Here is an 18,843-nt window from a genome sequence, read left to right as displayed (position 1 = left end):
CGATTGCATGGCCTCAGCAAGGCTATTATTCACATGTTGGTCCATGCTGATAGAGACACTGTCACTGTACAGCTCGATGATGTGCCAGACCTAGATATTCGTTCTACAATTTGCATGGTGAATACTAATTTACTTCAAGCCTTTGTGAAATCATAATTTAAATTAACTCATTATTTTTATATACATGTAAATACCCCCCCCCCCCCCCCCCCCCAAGAAAATGCAGATTTTTTATGCAATATATTTGCAACATACTAAAATGGAATTTTTTTTCCTCTATAAGCTTGATGGTAATAAACACCTCACTGAGCAGCAGAAGGATGACATTAACAATTTGGCCATTTCCTGGGACTTGCCACCCGTTAGTGCAGAAAACCGCAGATGGCTGTTCCAACAGCTTCTCCATCATGCAGTAAGATTGCCCTTTAAAAAATTTTTTTAGATTGTCATCACCTAAGCAAATGTCATGTGGTTATTTTTAATTATTGTTTTAGGTGATAGGCCGAACTAAAAGGCAGACAAAACACATCAGAAAAGGTCTGAAGGACACCGGATTGTTGACTATGCTTCAACAAAGACCTGACACAGCCTCAGTGGTCTTTCCCCAGCATGAAGACAGCATTCTTACTGCACAGGTATTTCAATGCATTTCTAATATGCCGACTACAGTGACAAGGCTAGATGGCATGACAGTTAATGCTGCTTTTAGGGGAGGCTGTAGCTCAGGAGGTAGAGCAGGTCATCTACTGATCAGCAGTTTGACCCTGGCTCCCCGCTCTGTATGAATTTTTGGTAGGAAGTACAGAAAATAACAATGTGATTGTGACAATGATAATTGTTGTAGAAAAAACTTTGAAGGGTCTGGGAGAGTAGAAAATTAAGAATCAGTCCTTTTACCATTATACTTTAAGTGAGACAAAATGATTGATTGATAATACTTTATTCATCATGAGGAAAATTCTTTTAAAGGCTGCCAGATAATCCAGTGCCATCATGAGCACCCCGTAGAATACACCATATATAAATGCCAAGTGTCGGAAAAAAGTCCCTTCGCAAATTTAACATGTAAAAAAACTGTATTTAAGGCAGTTGCATTCTTAAGTGTGTCTCTGAAATCTCATTTTAGGCTGTTCTTAGCCACATTGTTTGGCCAGGAGATGAGGGCGATGATGAAGACGATGATGATCCACCTTACCCACAAAGCATCCAAATGCAAACAGTGGGATTTCTGAAGACCTACATTGAAACAGGCGAGTGTAATTGCATTGTGATTCAAAATTTGAATCTAATTTAATTTCTAATGCATTGATTATTTTTACAGCCACTCCATTCCAGCTCAGCCAGCTGATGAGGTTTTGGGTCGGGTGGGAAATTCCGACTGGTACCATGAAGGTTGAAGTAGTCGAAGCAGACTACCTCATATCCTCTACATGTTTTGGAACGTTGCGTGTGCCTGGGCACTTCCACGAGTACAATGTCTTTTCCAAACATGTTGATGATTGCATTGCAACTTGTGCCACAGGTTTCGGCCTTATTTAAAAGCAATTTGTAGACACTGGATGTCGAATAAACTTGCTAAACCATGCTTGAAAAATGTTTTACATAGCCAAAAGTTTCACTGTTACTTAGGCTTATTGATTTTTTGTGAATATTGTTATGCGAGTTTAAATATAAAAATTAAAGTTACAGTTCCCACCATTAACATTTATATTTGAAGTTAAGGAACTAATGATTGTGTTATTTAGGTTTCAGTCATTGTCATGCATCCGATTTACATCATCTCTTTGTTTGAAGAAGTTTCCTGGATTACACGATTAATACCAAAGCTGTATTAAATGTTACACACAGTCCAATGATGTTGAATATAATGTTAATAAAAATCTGCCACACTGTCAGCTGTGGTCAAGCTATTTAATTACCGCATGCAGGACAGCTAACACACATCAAAACATTACAGTTCTACAGTCATGAGAGTTTTTGTCACTTTCAAGCTGTTACCAATAAAGTCAAGTTTTGGGCTATGAAAATTGGATGATAATTTTCCGGATTATTTTTGAGGTTGTTTGAAATCATTTTGTAAATCAAAGGAAATATGCTTGAACACCCCAAATTGAAATCCAGAATTTGTTAAGGACATGGATTTGGAGCAGCAGTTATTGGACTTAAATACAAATTACATTCTAGACTCCATCACAGTTAAGAAAAAGAAATCTTGTCAGACTGTAAATAAAGTATATTAATTGAATCTTGCCTTTAAAATGAAATAAAAATATAAATCAGCAAGAATAGGCATGATGGCACCTAAACAAAATTTTATTGAAGCTATTATTAAACAAAGGACTTACATGAGAACAGAAAGCATTTATCATGTTACCTTTGCATTAACTGACAGATTATCAGGAAAATATGGTTTAGTAAACTCATCAAACACAAAATGCATTAACATTAAAAACTGAAAATAAATATTGATGCAGACTTTTAGTAACTGTCCTCAGATACAAAAACTGATAATTCAACATAATGTAAACATCTGTTAGGGCATATTATTTTCAACTATCACTAGATAAAGCTATAAATCCTGCCTGTTCTCAAGAATGCCTTCCACATACTGGAGAAGGGAACTGTAAATGTCAGCCCCATAGGACATAGAGGGTTCCATGGGATTGAAAAGGTGTCTCACTCTTTCCAAATCCTCACTGTCAAGTGGAGACACAAGTTCTGGAAGGTGAATACCAGTTTGGTCCAAGTCTGCAATGTCCACATCTGGATACTCTGCCTGAAATTAGACGCCATCAATTCAGGAAGTCTTTAAAATACATGCTTTATTAATTTTGTCAATGATATACATATATTTTTTTTTTCAAAAAAGCAATTTGAATAATTTAGAGATGTGTAATCATACCACAATACTTTCAGGAGGATTGACTGGATTCTGAGTCTTTCCAATCTCCCATAGTTGGTTTGGGGTGTAGTTCCGCTCTGTCCTAAGAGAGTGATTGTTCCAGCCTTCAATAAACGTCTCCAAATCTGCTTGGATTCGTGGCAAAAACACATACTGTGCACAAAAAAGGTCAGTACAGTTTGTTGGATCCAACAGTCTGTCTTCCTCAAGTCTGTGAAGAAGATCGTAGTAGATGTTGGTGACAACATTCCAAACGTCTCGCCACAGGCGCTCTATCCTTTAAAACAAAACAAAAATTTTAAACGTAATTTTGTTAATAACACATTCAATAATTAACGCCAGAATACTACACCTGGCAATCAAAAATATGTTTTTGTTGTAAATTAGGAATACCTTTGGTTATGCACGCTTTTGCCAGACATAAAGCTTCCTCTACCACAGCCCCGAACTTCAAACATGTATCGAGCAATGTCAACATTCTCAACTCCTTGGTCTCCCCTCACTCTAGAAATATGAAAAACAAAGGACACAGAAATTGCAGAGTATCACAGTTTAGCAATATTTTAAAGTTAATCATTTAAAGAAAAATGTGAATGTTTTACATTCAACTGTATAATATTTTTAGGGCTCTTTGAGCTCTTATGCAGAGCTATATTTGTAAATATTTGAAACTCGCCGTGGATACAAAGATACCTGAAACCTGGAGCATAGAAGCAGAGACGCATGGAAACATGGCACAAACGACAACAGACAACATGACAAAGAATGAACAGAAACACACAGACTAAATACACACAAGTGTGATTAGAGAAAATGAAAACACATGGGAAACAGCTGACACTGATTTGACATATTCGTCCATATTTATCTGATCTTCTACATTTGTACTACATTGGTACTCGCCCCCTCATACACTTCGCTCTTTTTCAGCTTCCCTTCTGTCTGTTCCACATGCTTGCCTAACTACAATGGGACTCAGAGCCTTTAGTTGTTCTGCCCCAAGACTTTGGATGTACCTCCACCAGATCTCCGGACAACAAACACTTTCACCACTTTTAAGTCACGTCTCAAAACCCATCTATTCAGAATTGCATACACCTGATTCTGTATTAGTCCATTTTAACTTGATTAGCTTTTATACTGTCATGCTTGCTTTTCTCTTCTTTAACTTATGTCTACATTTTATTTGCAATGTTTCAATATATTGTATTGTTGCTATTGTAAGATAACCTTAAGGTGTTATAAAACGTGTTATTATTATTATTATTATTATTATTATTATTATTATTATTATTATTGTAGTATTTCTCTGAAAATATAATACAAATGATAGGAAAATTCAATCATTTCCAGACAGCAAGCATGTGTGTCAGGCACGAATGTGTATTCAAAATATAAGTGAGACTGATTTAAGCCTCTATGCTCTAATGTGAACAGCAAGTTTTTGCATTATACCTCAATGGAAATCCATGCTTCTGTACAGCCTCAAGGAAGAACGTCAGTGCTGTAGAAGCCTTGTTGTTGTTAGCTGCTTTCAAGTACAAGATCTGAAAATAAAGAGACATTATGGAAGTACTAGTACTAGCATCACATTTTCTGCTATTTTAGTGAAGAATGCAAACCTTCCTTGAGAAGCCATCAACACCACCAAACATCACAAGTCCATATCTGTAAAGAGACAAAGACACAGCCCCTAAGACTTCAGCCACTGAGTATAATTAATTAATTGCATTTTTCACCAATAATCAAATATGATATATAAACACTAAATATATATATATATATATATATATATATATATATATATATATATATATATATATATATATATATAAAACTGCTAACTTGGCGGTAAAGTGATGGCGTAATGTAAAATACAGTGTTTGCATATGCATGAATGAGTTAAATAGTAATGGGCCCAAATGTGCCCTATGACTATTGAGTTATGTTAAACTTACCTAATTAACTTATGGTTGGTGTCAATGTGGAGTAGTGACAGAGGACCAGGAACACTGTATGTCCTTCTGACAACACATCCAAGATTTGCCATCCTTTCAAGGATTCCAGCGCTGTCAACACGACGCATGGAATCCCATACTCTGTTCCACTGCACCCTGTGGCCCAGTGCCCTGAGGCATCCTTTAACCATTCTGTAGCCTAAAAAGACATTCCATAGTGAAAGAATCACAACTGCACATTGGAAGGCACTTATAGTACAGTAAATCAAACTACTAACTAATCATGACATTCAGCTAGTGTTATTCATGTAAATATGAACGGTTGCTAGCAAGAAAAATAAAATAGCCTTATTACAAGCATTATTTTTCACATGAATAACTAACCCAGATTTTTTGATTCCTGTTTTATGGCTGCAATTAAGTTGTCAATTTCATCATCTGATAGTGAGCTGTAGGTTGCCGTTATTGAGAGGCCCCACTCTTCCATTCTTCGTCGGACTGTTTCCTGCGATATGCCCAAAAGCTTGGAGATACAAGGAACGGAGAGGTCCATCTTTATTAGATCTTTGAGGTGGTCTTTGGAAACATAGAGCTTTGGCCTCCCCCGTTCACCAGCTGAGCTGTCAACAACAATGGCAGACCTTCTTGTATCCATATCGGAATGGATGAGGCAGATGAGGTGGTGAAGAGCTTCAACCACCTAAAAAATGGTTGCATTAAAATATTTAGTTGGATGAAATCCTGGAATTCAGTTTTACCATCTTACTATCATTATTCTTATACCCAATCTTTATATTGAAACACAGAACAAAATTTCATCTTGGATTTAACAAGGCAATGGATGACAGGTGCATTTGTATAGCATAATTACTACACTGTAAAATTAACATTATAAGATACATAAGAATGGCATATATTGAAACGATTTTTAAAGATAACCAAAACTAAATCAAATAAACCTACCACTGATGGAACATTAATATGAGCAGAAAGAGAACAGACTAGAGTTGATGCGTTCACGCAGAGGAACTCAATATGATCAAGGTCCAAGGGCTGCTGTTGGTAGGACTGCACCAGCCTATTTTGAAGGTTTTGGAAAACATGTCTTCCTAAAGCCACCTGAAAGAAGAAAAAAATTATTCAATTACTAATATCATATGAAGTGTATTGAAGGAACAATGAAATGTCAAACTGCGTAAAACTCAATAAAACCAAATAATATTCTCATGAAATCTTTTTATTTTGATTAACTTTGTAATACAGTAAAGAAACTGAATTGCATTAAAAATTATTTTTAAATATGTTTTATCCTGTGCCACCTTGCTGTATTCAAAAAATTCAAACAACTTTACTTTAATAATGAAAAAAATGAACCCACCAAAGAGTCACAGGAACATCCCAGGTTCTCTGTTCTGGAGGGAGATCGACCAAGGTCCACTTGATTTACAGTCACCTGTTAAGTAAAACAATCAGGCAATTTTCAAAGATTTACACGTTTCTCTATGGATGTATCATACACTCTACTATTTCTCTCTCTGAAGTACCCTGTGGATGTTCCCATGATGACACAGATGACCCACAAATTTAGTATAGCACACTTCAAAACACATAACCCGATGCAGAAAGACTTTAAAAGTCCCTAAACACATGTGACATCTGTTAGGGTTGAAAATTTACTTTACAAAATTATTAAGTAAGGCTGTTTCATTTTTTTTTTAAAGATGTACACAACGCAAATGTGCTCATAAGCATGTTGGCACTCCATGTTTGAAGGTTGAGAATGTCATTCAGCGCTGTATTCGAAATATTGCAGGTACACATAGAGTGCAGAGGGGTTTTTTGCAGTATGCTTACAAACACACGATAATGGTTAGATTAGTCTCTGGATTAGGGAGGCTGAACAAGATGCCGTGAACTGGGCCTTAGAATCAGCATATGTTTTTATTGTCACAGTATATAAGCTGTAAAGCCCGTTTCAGCATTATCCTTTTTGGGAAGCTGGTTCACACAAAAGGCTGGCACTATAAACTTGTAATTTCAACTGCTGAAGCAAATCCAATCTTTTTAAATCATTTTCTCCTGAATTCCTTCTTAAATTTTTGAACAGGACACATCCAGCAAAGCAAATATCTACAGACATTAGCTTACTGACACCAGACAGACACTGCACTACAGTTAACTACAGAAGCATTCTTGGTCAATCTGGTACTGTATAACAGAGTACTTCTCAATGTCACTGCCTATAAGCTCTCATAAATCCCAAAACGCTCACTCAGGAAGCTTGTTAAGCCATAATTACAGTAGTACAAGAAAACTGAAATCAGATACTTTATACACACACATATATTTTTGCTGTCAGCAGTAATCTCCTTAAAATGACATTAACCGATTTTCCGTTAGGGCAGCATAACACGTTAGCGCAGTTTGCTCGTTAATGCGTTAGCAGCTACTGAAAGTTAAGCTAGGTCCCCTAACTTTCAGTAGCTGCTGAAAGTTGTTGTATACTGTAATTACTGTAGTATTACTCTAACACAAACTCGGGGGTGACCTGGGACCAGTGCTAAGGTCAAGTCAGAGCATTTCAGTTCCAATTATTACCAAAACGACATCTCATCGGGATTACACTTAAATCCAAACACATAATTCTCCACGATGCTGATGTTTAAGCAGACAGACCGTGCCACACAGGAGACTATTTAAACACATGCAACACTAGGGCTAATGTTGAGAGCCCTTTTTAAGCTATCTTTTGGCACCGTGAAAAATTACAGTGTAGTAAACGAACATGATATTCAAAAATATATGTCTGGACAATTAGCTTGTTCCAGTAAACCATAAACTAAAGCTTACCTGCGCCGCAGAAGCGGCACCGCTGTCCTCCATCTTCAATCTGCAACCCTTCCAGGACCTGAAGGTCCGTAAAGCATCCCCCCGACAGCCAAACCCATCTGTTCTCTGATTGGATTGTTTAATTTGTGATTGACATGACATTGACCAATCAGCTTAAAGGAAGAAAAATAGGGTCAAAATTCGTACTTGTAACTTGCAGGGGTTTTTTTTCTAAGTCCACACACAAATCTTTTTCACACACGCACAAATCTTTTTCACACATACAAATCTTTTTTACGCACGCACAAATCTTTTTTACACATACAAATCTTTTTTACGCACGCACAAATCTTTTTTACACATACAAATCTTTTTTACGCACGCACAAATTTTTTTTACACATACAAATCTTTTTTACAAGTACAAATCTTTTTTACAACTACAAAATATTTATGACCATATTTTGAGCCCATAGGTGTCGGCTGTCAGAAGTCAAAGGTCATTTTTATTTGATGCTATTGCACTTAATTGTGTTTTATTTTCCCTCGAAATAACATCTGCCTTATCAATAACTTAGAGTGATCTGATCAATAAACACAAGTTTGAAAAAGTTTGTTTTTGGATGAACTTCATGAACAGGAAATCTAACTCACAACCGGTCACAGTGTGCAGCAGTGAGCACAAAGTCTTCAGTGATGAGGAATTCTCCACAGACATGTTGACCCTTGTTATTCTGAACTGATCCCATGTAGGGTATCGAGTTGTCCGGAGCTTTTGTTCCATGAATAATTCCTGTTGAAAACTCTGGTAAATTTAAAAAAAAAGAAGATGATAAAGTTAGTGTGCCGTTTACAGCCGTAAGATAAATCAGATATATTTGATGTTCACACTGATGCCTTGTAGACATGGTAGAAAACAAAGAAGAAACTTGTGAAGACAGTGCATGGTGCCAGCAGGAAACTCAAACTGTCCTTTACTCAGTAGAAAGACTTTTATACATCACGCGTCTTAGTTTGAAGGCTGGTCTATCGTTATCATCTCGACTTCCTGTCATGCCAACCTCTCTGCAGTGCAGGTTTGATTTACCATTATCTAATGTCAAAAGGGGGATGGTGCGTTACAAAGCAGCGAGAGAGACAGAAAGGCAGCAGAGTTCAGGTAAGAGTTGGATTTTAAATAGAGGGCTCTGTGTGCGGGCAGGCGGAGATGAGGATCCAAATGCAGGACTCAAACACAGAATTGTAACTCAAAACCTCAGCTTTATTGCTGGAGAAATTAAAACATGAACTGAACAAGGGTAGTGAACACGAAAATACTGAACACAGTATAAAACACACAGGCATAATCCGACGGTACGATGCAGCACTGAGCAAGGGCAAACACAGGGCTAATATACACAGGGAAGTAATCAGGGAATGGAAAACAGGAGGGAGACACAGCTGGGAGAGATTGGGGCTAACGAGTCAGGGGATCGAAGCTGGACACACTGACATAAGACACAATCCTTCAAAATAAAACAGGAAACAATACACACTAAACTAAGACACGGACAGAGAGAGACAGACTAGACACTGAACTAAACCAGCAAAAAACATGAGAACACAAAACCTAAGAACTAATCCCTAAACAAGAATAACTAAAACATAGATTAATAATCACCATCACCATCATCATAACCAACAAAAGCACCACAAGAGAATAAGAAAACTATCCATAATGCAAAAACACACCAAAACATAACAACTCAAAATACTGGGTCAAACTGACCCAGAGTCGTGACAGGTAAGGAGATGTCATTTCAGGACTTAAACCAGACTCTAAGAAATTGCTGTGTCTAATTTTGCGATGCTGCGAGTAACAAACTGGGTTCAGTTTGGAGGTTGAAGAGGAACTTTCCCTCGCCAGGCCGACAGCCGTCTGTGTTTATCTCATCTCAGTTTATCTCACGCAGCGCAGGGCTAAATTTAAAATTATTAAATACTTAAGACAATGTATATTCTTCTATGAAAAAAAATACAAGTATTCATTTAAGCAAATAAACAGAGCCGTAAGAGATGTTTTTCAGAAACTGTTGTCTTTATTTTGATTTGCAACTAACAAATTTTTTAAAAATTTGTAGTTTTTGTTGTGCTCTCTATTATGTGAACCCCTCACCTAATTTGTTATGTTTTTTAACAAATTAAACCCCAACAATCAAATGATCCCCTGTGAGCAAGCACTAGGCACGGTGGAAAGGAAAAACTCCCTTTAAACAGGAAGAAACCTTTGACAGAACCAGGCTCAGGAAGGGGCAGCCATCTGTCGCGACTGGTTGGGGGGTGAGAGGCAAAAGAAAAGAAAAATGAGAGCACAAGTTAGCTAAATGTTGCTTATGTTGTCTGATATGAACAACGTATGGTTTTCTGGACTGTGGATGAAAAGCAGTCCATCATTACTAGTCTTTAAAAAGGGACTAATCGATCACCAAGGTGGCAATATGGCTCAACGAGGCCATAGACAGAGTTAAATAGGCAATCACTGTTAAGCACTGAAAAGCCCCAGTAACCTGCAGCTATAATAAGGCCTACTGCGGCAACACCTAAACCTATTTTAAGTAGGCGTTTGGCACCATGACGCCATGAACCACTAGTCGGAGCCACGTCAGGAGATGGTTCTGAGACAGGAGAATCAAGCTCCTCAGGTTGAAGACCAAGATTCTCCTGTGTCGGAACCACGTCAGGAGGTGGTTCCAAAGCAGGAAAAAAAAGCTCCTCGGGTTCAGGAGCAAAATTCTCCTGTGTCAGGACCACAGGTGGTTCCAAGGCAGGAAAAAAAAGCTCCTCGGGTTCAGGAGCAAAATTCTCCTGTGTCAGGACCACAGGTGGTTCCAAGGCAGGAAAAAAAAGCTCCTCAGGTTCAGGAGCAAAATTCTCCAGCTGCAGAGCCTCCAGAGATTCCACCTGTGACTGTTGTTCTTGGTACTCAAGAGGCTCTAAAGTTTTCTTGAGTTCGTCTCTCTCCCTTTCAATAAGTGACAACTGAGCAGCAATGCTGCTGTTCTGTCTAAGGAGATATTCTTCCTTTTCCAGAAAGTCACGGTGCATCATTTGAACGGTGTTAACCTGTTCCTGCAATTTAGCCTCCAGAGATTCCACCCTTGACTGTTTTTCATCCAGAGCCTGTCTCACCCGACGCTGAAGAACACATATTTCTTTTTTCAGCTCAATTATTTGTTCAGTCTTGTGATCTATTTCTCTATTCTGTTTTTCTATTATCTCTTCTTTTTTTGTTATTTTGTGGTGAGCTTCTCCCACTTGGTGCTCAAGTCTCTCTAACTCTGCCTTGACATCACGGTGCATCGTACTAATTTGTTCTTGTATTTTCATTTGAAGGTCTCTATACGATATTTCTCTCTCCACTAACCCATATAGTCTTTGTGATTCCGCTGGAATCGCTCTGTCAGACTGTGAATTATTGACTATTTCTCGTGACATTTCTTTAAAAGCTTAATGCAACGTGTCGAAAGAAAAATACGTGTGCTTAATTATTTAACTTTAAAATAGTCCCTTTCTGAAAGGTTTCTGGTTTGCTAAACACAACTCGCTGTTTCTGAAAATGTTCCAAGTAAAACTGTGTTTGCAAAGGTGAAGAGGGGCTATTTATAGACTTTTGTGGCAGCGAATTTGACGTCAGCGCTCTTTGAGCCTTTGATCCTTTGTTTCATCACAGGATCACATGACAGCTGTGCGTAATTCTGCGCATACTCAGAGAATACCCATTGTGACGCACGGTTTTGTTTTGAATTTTTTTTAAATACCCTGAAAACACTCCAAACAGTGTTTCCAACTTAGCGATTTTGTCGCTATATTTAGGGAGTTTTCAAACCCCCCTTAGCGTCGTTTTTTTTTTTTTCTAAAAAGCGACTAGCGACAAATCTGGCGGCTTTTTCTGGTGTTATTGGAGGCTTATTTATGACGACTTTTGACGTGAAAGCGCTTGTTGCTCTTACTCTCAACAAGCAGCGGGTGCTTCCGTGGGCACCTCGCTCGTGCCAAAGCGCTCACAGGCGGAGGATAGTCCTCCTCCAGCCGCTGTCAGGGCAGGAGATGTTCACGTGTGTCCAAACTGCAAATGAATCGCGCACGAGCAAAGCCGCCGCTCCCGCACTGACTGTAACGCAGTCAATTCTTCTTTTACTGTTATGCTGTTTTGTGGATCACAAGGTTTAAAACTACTTGTAAACACACACACATACAGTAACTCCACCCTAACCTGCAGCTGCAGCGCAAATAACAACGAAAATTGTTTGTAAACGTGTCCTGGAGTTTACAGGTGCAGACAGTGCAACAGCTTCCAGGTCATTTATTCTGCCAATATGGCAAGAAGGTAGTGATGGCCCGCTTGAAGCTGACGCTCCGGAGCGTGTGTCGAAAAAAACAACACACTGGTTCAGAAGCACTGTGTCGAGGCTTGCTTCGTTTGGCAAAAGTCACGTGACCAGTGACGTCCGAAGCTTCATTACGCACGTAACTGCTTCGGTACCTGATTCAAACGGATATAAGGAAGTGAATCATCCACGGGATTCGTGGAGTGTGTTGATGGTGACAGAGAGCGAAGAGGTGATCATTCCACTGACAGATATGGAGCCAGCGAGGAAGAGAGGACATTCTGGCGTGTGGGAATATTTTGAGTTGATTTTGCTCAATTCATTTTATCTGCCGAAGTGAAAAACTTGAAATGTCCAAAATCATGTTTTCATAATGTAAATATCATTACAGCATATGACTTCAGGAACACTTCCATGTGAATTAAAGCTAATGAAGACTACAAAAATGTATTTGACACTATACGTACATTACATTGCTACACAGTTTAGAAAATCATTTTGTTTATTGTTTTTAGGTGATAGTCTGCAGGACCCAGGAATACCTGCATATCTACCAGCTTGCAGTGTAGTTCCTGCACTCCACAGCCTCTTCTGTTCCATGCAAGTGGATTTTCTCCAGGGCAGGAGAAACTATTTCTAAGAAAAGAAACAGACTCAGCCAGCGCACAGTAACACTAATCCTCTTTTTAAATGTAAATAACAAAAGGGCTACCTGACATAGAGCATGTTTTTACTTTGCAAGTTCTTGATTAGGGGTGGGTTTTGATTATCGCCTTTCTGATTACAATCCATGCTAAATTGAATAAAGTGATATTGATTCATTAAAATCCCGTGTCGATTTGTAAATTAACGTTATTATGCCTGAAACGCCAGCATCTCAGGTTAAACCTCACAACATGTCGTCAAACACCATACAGCTAAAACAGTAACTGGGAGCAGGTTTACGGATTCTGCATACAAACGTGAACACAGAGCGCGGACCCGACGCGTCAGAGTCAGATTTTGGTGCGTCGTCGGGTCCGCGCTGTGTTTGCCTCTCTTTTTTTCCGCTGGCTTCTGCAGCTGCAGGTTTCATAACTCTCTGTTTACATCTCTAATTAAGTCTCACATGTGTCAGCTTTCTTTTAATAGATACGAAATTATGGATATATACTGTTAAATGATCAGAATTGTAATATTTCTGACTGAGGCAAAACTTTCCAGATTCCAATCAAATTGAATCGGATCCTGTATCGAATCAAAAATGATTCTACAAATCAGTGACGATGCAGCCGTACTCAGCTCCCTAAGCATTTTCCCTTTCCAGTTCACAATCAATCCCACCCCTAGGTCAAAAATATGTATAGGACAATTGGCCTCATCTAATATTTTGTATGAACCTGTCCAGCTGTCCAGTGATTAAACGACAAGTAGATGGAGGCAGGACTTCACAGCAGGGGCATACTCCATAATGTGCTGTGCATTCTCATATGTATATTATATATATTGCTCACTTATTGTATTTACCAACATCAAGGAGTTATGAGCAAAGAAAGGCCACACCATAGTGCATGTTTAAATAGGGAAAGTTTATTGATCAAAATGTATTACGCAAATACGCATTACATTTTTTTCAGCCCCCCAATCGAGAAAACAAAACCAATTACATGTTCAAAGCAACGGAACGGTGGCCCAATATCAGAGAGAACTCCACTCTTGAGTGAGCAGCGATGATTGAGCAGTCCGTTTTATTTTGCAGATTCAAGCTGCTCTTCAAAATTTTCACCACCAGATGTCACCGGAGAGGACTGTGTTGAAAAGCTTCGAGTAATGAACCGTTTTTCAATACAAGCTTCAGTGCTTCGGAAAGCTTCATTTGGCCATCACTACAAGAAGGTCATAACTGCTTCAAGCACTGTCTATATCAGGGGTAGGCAACGCCAGGCTTCGAGGGCCGGTGTCCTGCAGGCTTTAGATCTCACCCTGGGTCAACACACCTGAATCAAATGATTAGTTCATTACCAGCCCCCTGGAGAACTTCAAGACATGTTGAGGAGGTAATTTAGCCATTTGAATCAGCTGTGTTGGTTCAAGGACACATCTAAAACCTGCAGGACTCTGAGACAGGAGAGTCAAGCTCTTCACGTTGAGGACCAAGATTCTCCTGTGTCGGGACCACATCAGTAGATGGTTCTGAGACTGGAGAAACAAGCTCCTCAGGTTCAGGAGCACTACTATGACAATTTCCCACATGCCAAAGCAACGGAGGAATGTGCTTCATTTGAGCACAACACACAGGGAACCAGCAGTCAGTGATGGGCAATAGAGGAAGCCTGGAAGCAAGAAGCAATCCTGGACTACAATAGGCACAAATACAGCTTGGATAACCTAGAGAGGATGTCAGTCAGTACAGCCTTCCCTTGTTAGCAAGTAAAACCTGGTTCCGTTTTGTTTCCTTGCTTTCGTGAATGAGAATAAGTTTCTAAATTAGCGGGGCCTGTGGAAGCGCAGACCTAACAGAGTGTGCCATGTGTTGTGCTGTGTGTCACGTCACATGTGTATTCATACCTCACAGTGAATATAAACCACTAAGCCCACCAGCTAAATCCTGCAACCACACAGACCATACTGATGGATTACCACAGAGTAAAAATGGCTTGAGCAAGAAAGATCAGAACTCAGCCTAAACCTCCTGTGAATGAGACGAACTGTGTTTGACCTCCAGTGGGACAGATCATCTTAGAATTGTAGACATATTCTTGCTCTATGACAGATTCCCCGACTCATCTTCAGCCTGTTTCCAGCATTTCCTTTTCTGTTAGCTGCCACTTTAGCCAAGCAGCAGCGTGAGTACAAATTACAACCTAAAAAAGCCAAAAAACTGTGACCTGTTCTCAGTTTTCTACCACGGTCTATCCATCTCTTAAATCTTAATGTTGATTCAGAGGTTTGCCTCTTATCTTTATTTAATTTAATAACAGTACAGTACTTTGTTTTTGGTAAGCATTGTTCTTAAGGTAAATATGTAAAAATTGTGTGTGTTTCAGTTCTGTGTCTTGTGTACTGTTTGTTCGTACATGTGTCTTTCTTGCTACTGTTACATCCAAATTTCCCCTTGTGGGACAATTCAAGGATTATTCTATTCTATGTCATTTGTTCACAGCCTCTCCCAGTCAGAGCATTTCTCCATGCTTGTCTTACTGCACATGATGTTATTAGCACAACCACTTTAAAGGTGATAATTTAGGACTTCATCAATAACACAGACAGCAATGTAGTTAAACATCTTACACTTCATTTTTATTAGCAATGAACTTAACCTACATACACATTGTATTTATCACTACCACTCATTACAATATTCATTGTTTGCTCAAATGTAATTAATACTTTCATTTTTCTAAAAATACCTCAAAACACAATTGTATGGAAGTAATAAAACACAAACAAATCAGTAAAATATGTATTTTACAAAATTGTGCTAGATAACATTCTGCAGTATTGCACAAACTCTTTCCAATGACAAGTAAAATATAAACTATTTTGACCACTTTTTTCCATTTGACTGCATAAAAATGAACATTTACAAAGAGTTATCTTATCTTATCTAACTGTTAATTTAGACTTCATCATTATGCAATGCATACCCTGCTGCATCTAAGCCCAAACCAGTAACCAGGCAGAAGTACAGAACAGTGTCCCTGGTAAATGAAGAGGAATCAAACGGGGCTTGCGTTTGTGTGTGTGTATTTGTGTTTTAATACATGGTGGTGAAGCATCTTTTTTAAGACCCAAAGGGTTACTTTGGATATTTACAAGTCTGCTTTAACTCCAAATGATCAAAATTTAGATATCTATAAATTTCTAAGAGATCATAGTCATGTTTCTGCAGTCAAGCGACTAGTCTAAATTATGCGTGGTGACACTGCACTATTTTACAGAACCAGACTTCTAAAGGTCCAAACTAATCCTTTAACATTATATAGAAACATATGCACATTTACAAAAAACAACAAAAAGCAAAACAAAACAAATCGAGAACTCCAAGGAAGATCTCCTCTATTTTGTTCGCTAGCTGTCTAGCTTCACATGGTCACGTGTCGTGAGGGCAGCATAGTGAGGCTGCACTGACTTACAAAGCTTGCTCTACCCTAGGCAGTTCAAACACAGAACACGTCTTTGTACAAGCACAAGACACAGCAGTCGCTAAATAAACTAGAAAAGATTTGTCACCTGAACAGAGTTTGTGTGGATTCTATCAGTCATGTGTTAGCAGGGTGAACAGCAGTGGGCTGTGTTTATTCCTAGTGAGTCCAACTTCTTTACCAGCTTCTGGGGAAGTTAGGTTATATATTACCAGTAACTTTTCAGATCAAAAGGTGATAAAGTTCAGATTTTTTTTCACCATATCATTGATGAAACTTACTTTTTTTTTTTTAAATTTCAGCATCAGGGACAAGGCTGTTAATTGTTAAGGTCAAGGTTAAGCATGTGTACTCTGTGTGAACACTCGAGAGCAACAGAACATGATCTGGGATGCACTGAACAGGTTCCTGAAAACTGTGGAACAAACCAAAAATGCTTATAAATATGTGACCTCATGCAGTGTGTGCACTTAACAAACAATGAAAATAGAGATTTTCCATTATTAAAATATGTAAAAGGACTCTGATGTGTGAGTGACGTCTGTTGTTATATCTTACACCGATTAGTTTTCTCTGAAATGTAAAAAGAAGAAACAAACATGTACTCCCCCTCCGTCTGCTCTCACCTATCATTTTAGTGATAAATATGTCTTGAATTCTCGAATTGACTCGTTAAATATTTAACCTAATTAAACCCTAAAAATGGAGTCATAAGACTTTTGTCCAAATGTTACCTGCAGTCACAACAACAGTCACCGGAAGGGGCTGAATACTGCAAAGACCCCACAGAACAATCAGACAATCCACTGTCAGTAAATGTGAGTAAATCTGTGATTCTGTGAGTAACACACTGGCTCCAGTTTGGAGGCTGAAGTGGAGCTCTCCCTCGCCAGGCCGACAGCCGTCTGTGTCACAGTTAATCTCATGCAGTGCTGATTTAAAAACTCTCACATATTTGGACAATCTATAATCTTCTAACACAAAAACATACAAATGTTCATTGAAGTAAACACACAGAACAGTAGCAGATTTTTTTAAATGTGTTTTATTTATTTTCATTTGCTGCTAACTGCCTTGTTTTCATTTGTAGTTTTTGTAGTAGGAAGAACTACAAAATCTACAAATAAAAGTGCAGTTAACAAATGTAGTGCTCTCCACTATGTGAACCCCTCACCTGAATTTTTTTAGGTTTTTCAGTTCAAGCCAATTAAATGAAATCTAAAAATTCAGCCCCAACAATCAAATGATCCCCTATGAGCAAGCACTCTGGCAACGGTGGAGAGGAAAAACTCCCTTTTAACAGGAAGAAACCTCTGGCAGAACCAGGCTCAGGGAGGGGCGGTCTTCTGCCATGACTGGAAAATAAAATCAAACATAAAGGAGAGCACAGCGTATTTATAAGATAAAGTTTTATAAAAATTTTATAAGATCAGATTATTATCAGGGGTGCACATAAGTGGTCCGCAGGTGCACATGCGATCTTGAGGAGATCTAAACAAACTCCTCCTCCAGAAAATCTTATGTATGCAAACACGCATTGCAAATTCTTATCTGGTGCGCGTCTTTTATTTTGACAGCGCATGCGGACCACTTATGTGCACCCCTGATAATAATCATGACCCCACAGAGCGGGACATTCACTCAGCCAAAGAGGTTTGAGATGGCCCAGCAAGCTGCAGGAACAACAATGGCCACTGTGGCAACACCCAAGCCTACTTTACACCACCAAGTATGGGTCTCCACAGTTTCCTTGAGTTCTGCATTGTCTTTTCTAAGCTGTGCGTTCTCCTGCATGAGTTTATCTACCTTACTTTGGACCTCGCACACCTCAGCACGAAGGCTCCTTATCGCCTTAAGGTGACCCTCTTCCTTTATCTGAGCCTTTGTAATCAACGTCTGCATTGTACCACTCATTCTGTTAAAATGCTGATCAATGTTTGGTACAGAGCGTAAATTATTTAACCTTTCCTCTGCCATTTTTTTTTAAATTGACCGCACAGTGTCACGGTGTATTAGCTTTTTGAAAGGTTCCTGGTTTCTGAAAATGCTCCAAAGTAAACTGTGTTAAACGAGCTCTTATTTATAGACTATGGACACTGTGACGTCATATTCTTTGCCACTATAGTGGCAAAGAATATGACGTCACAGTGATCGTTTGAGAAGATCAAAGGAGCGCTGCGGATCATTCTGCGCATGCTCAGATCATGCGAATTTCCTGTTGTCTATCACATATGGGCTGTATCCCAATTCAGGGTCTGCAGCCTTAAAGTCCTCAAGGGCCGCGTACTCAAAGACCGCTAAGGCCGGAAGTGCGAGGCTTGTGAAATGGCAACCCGTTCTCACTCCCGACACGTAAAATAATGATGATTTGTCGCGTCCCTTAACTTCTCATGCTGACGCTAAAGGTATCCTTCCACGTTTTTATGTGACGCTGTGGGTTGTCAATTCATTCCAATATGAACCCGCTCGCGCGATCAGAGACGCTTCGAGCAGAGGCTCCAGCCATCCATTTACTCCAATAATAACCCCGTCACAGCGAAACATGACGCTGTGAAGCACAATCTAACTGGAGAACCGGGGACCCTCTCCGCGAACGGGTTTTTCTCCCTAATTTAATGCTTTCTTTTAATGGACATCGTTAACATTTCTCAACAAAAACACATG

General features: G+C 39.0%; 1 long non-coding RNA gene across 5 annotated transcripts in view; it reads right to left on the bottom strand.

Moving 5' to 3' along the window:
• Positions 1-18,843, bottom strand: part of LOC309710977 — a 65,349-nt gene that overhangs the window by 19,801 nt on the left and 26,705 nt on the right. The gene's annotated exons all lie outside the window — the stretch shown is intronic.

This window comes from Aulonocara stuartgranti (genome assembly GCF_965226115.1).
Source record: "Aulonocara stuartgranti genome assembly, chromosome: 7".
Taxonomy (NCBI): Eukaryota; Metazoa; Chordata; class Actinopteri; order Cichliformes; family Cichlidae; genus Aulonocara; species Aulonocara stuartgranti.
This window is presented reverse-complemented; position numbering and strand designations above follow the sequence as displayed.